Consider the following 10,253-nt stretch of genomic DNA (forward strand, 5'->3'; position numbering starts at 1 on the left):
GAAATCTTAAAAATTACCCTTTAAATTAAATATAATAATTAATTACAAAACTTATTTTGTTGTACTTGAAAGAGGGAGGAAATAATAGTTGGTGGATTATTGAAATAGCTCACAAATACTAAAACTATGTTCCGAATTTGATTCTTGAAGTTTTGATTCCGTAGACATAAATAAAATGTTAAAGGTATTTATGTCAGTTCTTATGGTAACTAAATTTCTTGAAACAAAATACTGTTTCTTGAACAACGGCTGTGCAAGGCGGTGATTTGTTCATGATCAAGAACAAGCTGTTTTTTCTACAATTAAGGGTACTTACTTTAATAGACTGGGTGTGCCCCAAAGAGGATTCTGGCTCCATTGACAAAAGAATAAATCAGTAGAATAAATAAATATATGACACAGCCGGATTCAAATCTAGCCACCATTTTCTATAAATCATTTAGGAAATTTAATCCACAAATAGATCGCTTATTATTCACTTAACACTAAACTTCAGTCTTGTTCTTGCTGACAAAATTCGAAGAATAGGCTCGAAACAAGAAATTTGGTTGATCGTCAACCAAATTTCACTTATATAAGTTTCGCATGTTTACACAATATGTTTTCTCTTATAGCCACTGAAGTATTGGTTGAGATAGAAAAGTCATCGTACGTTCAAAAATCGGTGACAAAAGCTGAGAAATCCTCAGTTACAGTCGAGAAATTTGGAGTTGTATGGGGAACAAAAGGAAATATTGTAAGAAATCTCTTTAAAAAATCATATCTCTGATTAGAGCGAGGACAACGCTTGAGAAAGCATGGGAATGTTTATGATAATTCATTCGTCAACTCTTTACGATTTTAGTCCGTGCTCTGAGAATTGCTATTTGCACTATAGATAATATGAGAGAGATTGGAAGCAGAGTCAGTCTGGAAGCCATGATCTCAGCCACTATCCTGGTGCTGTGCGTAGGAACAGCTCTAGGGTTCCCGGACACCATGATGGCTGGCAGCCTCGAGGATTCCATGGTTGGATCCGTCAACACTAGCAACAATGCAACGCAGCACGGAGCCAATTTGCTGAGCCATTTGAGCCATGATTATACCGCCATCGCAAGAAACTTTTCCAACAATCTTGCGTCGTTTTTTTCTGCTGCTCTCAAGTATTGGAGTGATATATCAGAGGAGTTACTCAGTAGGTTTCTCCACTTAATACATATTGTTTCTTATTATAGGTTGTCTACTACGGCTTTTTATTTGATTTCACGATGAATTGAATGTTGTCTATAACAAATACTTTTTGTACGTATTAACGTATTCTTTAATTCTATATGACAATAATTCTAAGAGACTACATAAATCACGAAATTAGCTTATTTTGTTGTATTTGAAAGAGGAGGAAAATAATAATTTTATGTATGATAGAAATAACTCAGATATACGAAAACAAATAACGAATTTCTTTCAGGAAATTTTGATCACCTTGTATTAAAAAAAAAGAAAAAGAAAAGTTTAATGCACATATATCAGTTATTTTGGTAACATTTATATAATGAAGATTTAATAAAAAATTAAGAAAGTACGGTTTCTTGAACATCTTTGAAGTTCTCTGAAAAGCGGATGCCTTCTAATTTCTGTTTAATGTCATGAATCAGTTTTAAATTAAACTTTCCTTTTTAACAGTTTCCTGGAATGAACTAATCCAAAATCACGTTGAACTTTACTTTCCACCAGGTAAGGACAGTATAATCACTGCTAGATTTTCCGTATGCAGTTTTCTACATACCAATGCATTTCAGAGTCCCCCTTTTTTAAATAGTTTCGGTCACTGGATTATTATGTATATGTATGTATGTATGTCTGTGCCAACCATTTTTTATCCTCAAAGTCTGCGTACCAATCTGCGGGCTCGACAGTCGAAAACCTGAATTTTCTACTGAGTGTAGCACTAAGATGGCTCCAACAATATTCTCGAAAATTATCCAAAGTTTTCACCTTAATGTCTTTTACTTTTTTTTTTTTTTTTTTATCACGTAGTGGCTACTAAGTAAGAACCACGCGAATATCATTGGTTATATATAGGCTTCTTTGTGAGTCTCCATTTTCTTTCTTCTTACAGCAGATTCATGATGCTCGACTGCATTTATTTTCTTTCTTCAGACCACTTCGTGCCCCTCTTTTTGCTTCTTCTAATATTGGCGAGATTTTTCAATGTTTTCCAGTAAGTGTCTATCTATACAGTCATTATCTGAATTTTTAACGTTCTTTAATTCTTCTCTTATTTGCCTCTTGCATCCTCCCATGGTTTGGCAGCTAAACATTTTGTTAAAAATCTTTTTTCTTTCATCTTTTTCATGTGCCCATAGGACACCAGACTTCTGATTCTTAACTCGGTTTCTGGCTCATTGATTTTTCAGTAGATCTCCGCGTTAGATCTTCCCCTGTAACCTTCACGTGTTTTCCTGGGCCCATAGATTTTTCTTGAGATCCTCTTTTCTAAATAAAAATCTCTTTTATTTTTATATATAAAAAAAGAAATTTCCAATAAAAATCAGAGACAAATGCTGCGTTTAGAAGAAAATTTAATTTATCCATAATTTCAAAATTATTCAATTTATAGTCAGTATACAGGAATACAAGGGTAAGGTGGAACATTTTGTACCTGACTAAAAGGGATAAGCAATTTAATGATACGAGCGTGTAAATGGTCACATTTGTTTATCTTTGTCCTTGCAGTGACAGTCAATGGAACAATGAACTTGCTCGTTATGTGTTAATTTATGTCAACAAGTTTTAGGATTAAGGTTTATTTTATCATAAAGTCTATCTGTCTCAGAGATAACATAACTAATATCACATAGTTAATTATGGAACATCCATAGAATGATCCGTCAGTTTTAAATCAGGCCTTAAGCACATTGTTTTAGTATTAATTTCTCGAATTCAAAATTAGTGTGAATGATGTTGAAACATACTCTTGGGGTTTTTGTGGAAATATTTTCACAAGCAATTCGGATATAATGTCTTTAAACCACAATATATTTTTATTATAAATGCCTGGGAAGGCAATTTTTTTTTACAAAAATTTTTTTTTATAAAAATAAGACTGGATAAAGACTCAGCTGCGTCAAATATTTCTTCACCGTTAGGAGTAGTTGCTTATTAAATGCAACAAAATAACTTTTACATTATTCAAAATACTTATTATAAATGAATTTTGGGGCGTTTACAAAAATGACTCACACTTTTTGTAGATTTCTAAAAATCTTGTTGCATCAGCGAATCTTCATACATCACCCGGAAAATTCCAGATATTAATTTGGAAAATGATCAAATTGTTTGTAAGCTAAACTCCCACAAAAGTCATCATCTTAACAAGTACTAACATGCCTTCTTACTGGGTTCCTTTCCTCCACTACCAACTAACATCGTAATCGGACTAATATCAGGGTAGACACAGTTGACATATTTCGGACCCCATTCAAAGCAACAATGATGATTCGCCAATGCTTTTTCATAAAAAAAAAAAATCATCCATAAAGACCTCAATGTTCCGCAGCCAGAACCAGATATCAATACTTCCATTCTAAAATCCTTAACCACCCAAATCCACTAGTTTCTAACCTTACTTCCTCATCTGTTCCTGACCAATTTCTGAGACATCTGAAAAGAAGATGGTCTCGCGAACTTCTAAGATAGAAACGATATTGGAGTGGTACTTATTGGTAGTTTTCTAAAAAGATTGTATCCTTTCATTGAAATAGAACTAATATTACTAGATGTATTATTATGTAAATATAATAGTAAATTTAATTAAATAAATAGAAAATATATGTATTTTTTCTTTTGTTCTTTTTTCTCAAATTATTTTTTCAGTATAAGTCAATTGTTTATTTTATTAATTTGATAAAAATAATTTTATTCGTTTAACCTTAATTACGTAACTTATTATTTTGAATTACTTATTTATTTTAATTTATAATATGATCTTCATTATTTATTATTGTTATGGTATAAGCATTTTAAATAGTTAGGGGTGTCTTTTGCACGAGATTAAGACCTCCCTCCCACATTTTCAAATGTTAACAAAAACTAACAGAGTGATATAATAAACATGTAAGGCCAATCTACCAATAAAGAAATACTTAAAAAATAATAATAAAATAATGAAATTATTTTTTATTTAATGGCAACTACGTTCTTTTTCAGACGATTGTAGCCGCTCCGTTTCAAGTATTCCAGTTATAGGAACGGCCGTCAGGATGAGTAATAGAGTCCTTAAAACAGAAACAGAACGGATGAACACTTTGGGTCAGAAAGCAATAAAAACCGCCAAAAACGTGACCAACATGAACCTTCACGTTTGGGATAGAATTGTTCAAACAGGCCTGAGTGCAGTGAAAAATATTTCAAGCAAAGACACTAAGATAATTTCCGATCAAATACGGAACAATGTACGAGCGATTAACGAAGGATTCCAGATCAGCGACACTGCTTATGACGAATTTCCTGAGGAGGACAATAATGTTCAACTCAATATTAGAATAGATTAATAGAACCATAACTCATCGGCGTACTGATGAACTATACCATAACTCCACTCACTTTATGTTAGGAAATAATTTTCATATAACTGTTACTTATGACTTACTACTTGTTATAATTCAAAATTATAATTACATCTAAGTTAATAAAACTCTTAATAAAGCTGAAGAAATATAGCTCTGTTACTTTAGTCATCCCACATCTAATCGTTTATGAAATAATTGATTTTGTCAGAAACATTGGAGTTCTAATAACAAACACCATTACTTCAAAAGCTAATCTATTAACCTTCGAACTAAGCGAGGCGAGATAATATCGAACCGAGAGAGACACAAAATGGATGCGATTGGTTGCCTAGTATCCATCAGTTTGTTTCTATTTTGCGTGGACCTCCTGTCTCTCTCCCTCGCTCTAATTCCATCCAGCATCATAGCAAACGGCCTAACTTAAGCGATTTATTCCTTCGTATCAAAGTTCATAATAATTAATATTCTTATTTTTATCATATATTCATATAAAATACTTCATCAACTTAAACAGGAAACTAAACGATTGTTCTTCTTGATTCATAGTTGTATCTCATATTATGAAAACAACAGCTCTTTATATTGTTTTTCAAAGATTTGGTCGTTTTCCTTGAATTTGGACGAAAACACATAAAATTGAAAGCTACTAATGTAGATACCCATTAGATGCTAGTCCGTCCGTTATAATCCTCGTTTTCCTCCATATTTTAAGAAAATTATAAACGTTACAATTTTTCAAATACATTTTTTCTCCAAATTTTATTTTATTCGACAAAAGCATTTTGATTGAAATAATCTTAATGATGATGAAAATAATACTGACAACCGAACCTCTACACTTGAAGGAAAATACATTAATATATCAAGTAAGGTCAAATATCTAGAAGTGATCTTTGATCAAAAACACATTTGGAATTACTAGGTATGCAGAATTAGAGGATAAGCCAATTCATTACAATAACTGTTAAATATTATTTTGGGGAGTAATTGGAAATTTAACTCAAAATGATTAAACTCAGAATTGCTGTATATGAGGTAAAAGAATGGCTTGATTGGATGTGACAGAATTGATGATAACATGAACCACAGCAGGCCCGTGCCGTACCACACATGAACCACAGCAGGCCCGTGCCTTACCACACATGGACCACAGCAGGCCCGTGCCTTACCACACATGAACCACAGCAGACCTGTGCCTTACCACACATGAACCACAGCTGGCCCATGCCTTGCCACACATGAACCACAGCAGGCCCGTGCCTTACTACACATGAACCACAGCAGACCTGTGCCTTACCACACATGAACCACAGCTGCCCCATGCCTTGCCACACCTGAACCACAGCAGGCCCATGCCTTGCCACACATGAACCACAGCAGGCCCGTGCCTTACCACACATGTGCAGAGCGGAGCATAACTCTATTGTAAATTTGTATATAAAATGAGCTAGTAACAAGCACACATATAATGAAGTGCACCTCGACGTAAAATAAACAACGTAAATATATTAAAATACTCTTCGGGATGATCGAGGGCCAATTATTCTGTTCCTTCTCATTTCCTCTGTGTCCCGGAGTCCACCTGGAGCTTGTTGCTCGTAGCTAATTGTTTTAGAATATTGAGCTGATTCGTTATCGTTATGGTATTTAAATATAAGTATATATACATGTAAATATCGATAATGATTTTTTTTATGAAACTGTTCTAAAGATCATAAATATGACCCTATTGTGTATCATGGCTCTGTTGCATTACTTGAATATACCTGACTCTATTTGTCAATCCTTCAGGGTCCCATTTTGAAATTTGAGTCCTCCTTTCCATATTTTCTTGTCTGAATTATTTACCTCGAAGTTTCTTACATCAAATCCTTACCAAGTTTCCTTATCCTAAGTTTTAAGTCTATTGTGAAGAATTGGCTATGATATAAAGGAGTTCCAAATATGAATTTGATCCTTCTAGATATTTGATATATTAATGTTTTTTTCGTTCAAGTGCAGATGTTTGAGGTTAATTTTTCAGTTTTCAATTTGAATTTATTGCAAATGCAATAATTATCTTAATTTTATATGATGCAACATTTTAATCCTGCCAAATAGTAAACATAGATAATACAAAAAAATATGTCTAAATAATTTTCGGAGCAAATATTATATTCCATTCAATATCAGTAACGAAAGTATAAGAGATTTGATGTAAGTAAAGTAACAAATAAAAAAAAATCAGGTTAAATCGTACTATCCCATCGACATCATCAACCGGAAATTGAACTGAAGGTTATATTCGAAAGAATTCGAAAAGAAAGTTACTTCTTAAAATACAATTCTATAAGCCCTTGTATTGTATTTTTGCTGAAATCGAACATTATTGTTCATGCCAAAAATAGACATATAAGAGAAAAACAAAGTATTTTGCACTGTTATTTCCTTGTAATGTTAAATTACCTTTAAACTGTTCAATGGTTCAGCTTAAATTACCTTATATACATTTATGACTTAGTTTAATTGTTCTTAGAGTAAAGCTGTAACATATATAAGCGGATCTCGACTAAATGAAATCACAGTTGGACAAGATGAGTACCATCTTTGTGATCTTTCTATGCGCTGCAGTATTTCAACAGGCAGTCATTTGTAATGCAGGTAAACATAAATGGAGTACAGTAAAGAATATAGATAGTGAACTCCTCTAATTCTTGCTGTGATATAATAACGTAGCAAAATTTGTGGATAATTCATATGTCTTGATGTAAACTAATTCAAAAGTATTACTTGAATGCTATTGTAATGAAAAACGTGGTAATATATTTTAAAATGGCCCCTGAATCTTGGTCTTTGTTGTATGTCAGTATTTTTATACTATAACAATTTGTTCTAAACTCATAGGACTATTCCATTTCAAAGTCAATACTTCTAAAATTAAAATATTTGGCAGGTACGAGCCGTGGCGATCAGACTGCGACAAACAATAAACAGGAAGCTAACATTGAGCAAAGAGGAGGCAACAACACCAGTAACTTCGCAATAGCTGATCAAGGGGAGCAGTTTCAGTTTGTAAGCAGTTAGGATGATCAGTGTGTGTAATAAAAGAAGTTGTAGGTTCTCTATTTCTGCAGCTCGACAAATATAAGTATATAGTTATATCAATTCAAAAAATATGTATTTGCTTGAATAATATAATTATACAAAAACGGATGTATTTTATTCACCTTTATTGTATGAAATAAATAAGAATAAAATTTCTAAAACATATTCTGTAATATAGTCTTGTCATCAAATGTGAATCTTTAATACAGCATGTAAGTATTTTTTATTTATCATCTCAAATCGACTATGTCTTTTTTTGAAAGGCTTTAAAAATGAACAAAAAACAAACTGGTTCGGATTAAATATTTATTTGGCCAATTTAAACATTTTAAAAACTAAAACTAAAATAAACAAAATATGACTAATGATGAATACAATTAAAAATACAAAAGGTCACTCAATGAAAATAAAATAGTTATATAAATTATGAAGATGAAAATAAAATAGTTATATAAATTATGAAGATGAAAATAAAATAAACTAATTTACACATAAACAAATAAATATATATAAAACAAATACTAGACGACGCAAGCTGCTCCACTCAGATAGGTTAGAGGAAGAGTGCTGCCGAGATGTTTAGGTCGCAGCTCTTGTAGCTAAATACACCGTTGTAATGTTCCAAAGTTGGTGTAGTGGCTCAGCGATAGTCCAAAAGTCGTATTAATGTATTAGGCGAGCCGACAAAATTAACGCAGGGCAGGCTGGCTACACGCGTTCCTGGTCACTAATTATCCGGAACTCATATTAAAATCGAAACACAGAAGCGGTATATCACCGTTGCTAGGTGACGCCTTAGCAACAATCATCAGCCCCTAGCAACTGTCTCTATTACTCATTATAACACAAAAATATAATTTCAGTTTTTCTTTTCAAATAACTAAATCCAATTAAATTCATATAAATAAAAAATAAACGTTATGAATTAAACAATAAGACTAACTAAACATTATTTACAAGGTAATTATATATTATGGCGTCAACAATCTCTGAAATATGCGTTGTTTTAATTTAAGTCTAAAATACTTCTAAATGTTTTTATTGTAAACACCCTATTGAACGTTAGATGACAGAAAAATTGTTCACAAGGATAATGTGAATTGGCTAAGTTTTATTATTATTATTCAGATATTACAGGTGTGCTTCGGATTATGGTAGTGAAATACTGGATTTGTGTGCAGTAAAACAGCCAAAATATTCAAAATCGTGCAGTAAAAACCCAAAATGTTTTTAAAACACCCAAATGCTGTAATAATCATCTTTATTATTACAGGGAAAGGTTACCTAAGCTTGTTTAAATATAATTAAACTCATTATGTATTTTCTAAAATTATCCAATTATACATAAAAACTAAACTACTCAAACGTAATCCACTAAACCTCAAATTTTGTCTATAATTGAAGAGATATACAATTAGCTGATGATTTTAATTACTAATATGAATATTTAAATTAAATTTTTCAACTTCTTAGAACTACCTCAACTTTATTCTTAAATTAATGATCTTATACTGGAAGAGTTTCTAGAATTAATATAATTTGGTGAATGACACAAATCTTCCTTGTTTAAGTGTAATAATTTATGAATGTTTAGGTAAAAAGTTTATGAATAGTTTGGATGTATATATGATATATTAGTGATGTTGTAAGCACATATTATAAGTTTTGTTGAATTTGGTTTTATAGCAACCTGAAGATGGGGATATTCCCGAAACTTTTTTGTTGATATATATGAAATAAATTATTACACTTAAACAAGGAAGATTTGTGTCATTCGCCAAATTCATATTACCTCAACTTTATGTTTAGAAAAAAATATACAAGATGGTGTGTAAATAGCAAAAGTTTTGTAAAAATGTTCTAAAATTTCACATTTCTTGTTCTACTGCTTAGATTTTTAATTGTTTATTTAAACACGAATATACCATTATCTAAAACACTAACAAGTATTAAGATTAAGAAGTTTTGATTCCGTATTCTTAAAAAAAATCAACTGCTAAAGGTATATATATGAAAATAATGTTTTGAATTGAAAGGTGTATGAGATACTTCTGTTTGTATACAATAATAATTTTAAACTAAATATATTTTTCTTGATGTACAACTTGAATTTATTAATTTTATTTGAAGAATTAAAGGAATAGCTCAGTGCTTAAGGTGCTGTTTTACTAACTCTCGGGGCTTGATTCGAATTTTTTTTTAGGAACTTTACTAATAATAAATAGGTTACGAAGGTAAATTGGCCTGCAATTATGTTGATTACCAATGTTAGGCTGTGATAGTATGACAAGGTAGAAAATGTAATTTTTTAATATTTTTTTTAAAATTAATTTTTAATGAATGAAATGTATTTAATTTTTTTTATTTGGTAGTTCCTTAAAAACGGATGGAATGGCTGAAACGTAGGAGTGTTAAGATAATAAATAAGTGTTGAGACCGCATGGATGTTTTTGTTATAACTACTAAACAAATCTGTCTCAAACAAGAATTTTCATTATAGAAATGTGTCGTATATATATATATATATAACTTATGATTAAACTGAATGGTTACCTTAAAATAAATGGGGGATCGGGCAGAATGACTAGGCAAGGATACTTCAACAACTAACTTTATTAT

General features: G+C 31.4%; 2 long non-coding RNA genes across 2 annotated transcripts; both read left to right on the top strand.

Annotated features, from left to right (window-relative positions):
- Positions 1-872: 872 nt before the first annotated feature.
- Positions 873-4,700, top strand: LOC106690493 (uncharacterized). The gene is made up of 2 exons (XR_010842795.1): positions 873-1,174; positions 4,189-4,700. It is a non-coding gene; the product is annotated as an uncharacterized lncRNA (long non-coding RNA).
- A 2,394-nt stretch (positions 4,701-7,094) lies between these two features.
- Positions 7,095-7,799, top strand: LOC106690496 (uncharacterized). The gene is made up of 2 exons (XR_001344631.3): positions 7,095-7,190; positions 7,483-7,799. It is a non-coding gene; the product is annotated as an uncharacterized lncRNA (long non-coding RNA).
- Positions 7,800-10,253: the final 2,454 nt, after the last annotated feature.

Source organism: Halyomorpha halys, unplaced genomic scaffold, assembly GCF_000696795.3.
Source record: "Halyomorpha halys isolate HHAL.00 unplaced genomic scaffold, Hhal_1.1 Scaffold1741.1, whole genome shotgun sequence".
Taxonomy (NCBI): Eukaryota; Metazoa; Arthropoda; class Insecta; order Hemiptera; family Pentatomidae; genus Halyomorpha; species Halyomorpha halys.